Source organism: Cynoglossus semilaevis, chromosome 1 (genome assembly GCF_000523025.1).
Source record: "Cynoglossus semilaevis isolate Cse_v1.0 chromosome 1, Cse_v1.0, whole genome shotgun sequence".
Taxonomy (NCBI): Eukaryota; Metazoa; Chordata; class Actinopteri; order Pleuronectiformes; family Cynoglossidae; genus Cynoglossus; species Cynoglossus semilaevis.
In genome coordinates this window covers 22,007,296-22,008,387 of record NC_024307.1, presented here as the reverse complement: position 1 = coordinate 22,008,387, position 1,092 = coordinate 22,007,296, and the positions used below count along the sequence as shown (strand labels likewise).

The 1,092-nt window shown below is 35.6% G+C and overlaps 1 protein-coding gene across 1 annotated transcript in view; it reads right to left on the bottom strand.

Moving 5' to 3' along the window:
• The window catches only part of adam19a (ADAM metallopeptidase domain 19a), a 116,391-nt gene that overhangs the window by 33,858 nt on the left and 81,441 nt on the right, over nucleotides 1–1,092 (bottom strand). The window lies entirely within an intron of this gene.

The following is a 1,092-nucleotide window of genomic DNA, read 5'->3' as shown; positions in this document are numbered from 1 at the left end:
TGCTTAATAATTGCCTTATAATAAAGTCCGTACTACTGCGTTTCTTAACTTGATGAATTAATTTTTTTTTCAACATACAATATTTGCAACTTGAGTAAACAATAATCCATTGCAGAAACATGTATCAATACATTATGGAGTAGTTAGAGCTACACAGTCTTACAGTTACAACCGACCCTTCAAGGCCAACTGTATTGCTGATGTGGCCCCCTGGTGAAAATGAGTTTGACGTCCCCTGCCATACTGGCAAAAAAAGACATTGTCTTGGAAGGCCTAAAAGGAACGCTCAATTGGATTCAATCACATTCAATTCAATTACATTACACTTATTTTATTTTTTTTATTCTGATGACAATAACACCCAGATTCACCATTATTTAACCAGGGTTTAATTTTCCATTTTATATTAAGATGTGCTTTTGTTTCATTTAAAAAAAAAAAAGTCACGTCCTTGTTTGATCCTGAATATCAAAGGACTATCAGGTCCCGACAGAGCTACAGATCATTTTCTTTTCGAATTCAATTTCAGAAGAGAAAGCCAGCTCCACTTCTACTAACACTAATTATTTCCTGTCCTGGTTGCCCTACTTACACGCTGATGTTGATGGATTCTTAGTATGTATATATCTGACTCGTTTCACTGAAGCCAGAGGCTGTTTCCTGTTTCAATTAACTCAATTTACCAGTTACATTCTCTCCAAGTTTGTTCATCCATTTATTAAACATGACCAGTCCAGCGTTAACGCTGACTTTTGAAAATCTTTAAACTGCTGTAATTAGAAAAGCAATGTTCCTGTTGCGTTTTATTTTTTTCCCCAATATTTAGTCAACAGCCTTAATTTCTAGGACAAAAATCTATATGTAAACGATACAGGAAGTCATGTGGAACTAAATGAGGAATGAGGAAATATTTCAGTCAAAGTCCAATCTGTGTGGCATTTTGCTGCGTAAACAGAAGGAAAAATAAAAGTTGATGACCAATCAGAGTTTGTTGCTCATAAGGTGGTACATGTAAATGTGAACATTTGTCTGGTAGTACCGTAAACGGAAGACTGCAGCATATTGTTACCAGAACATTTCCACCAGCCCTAC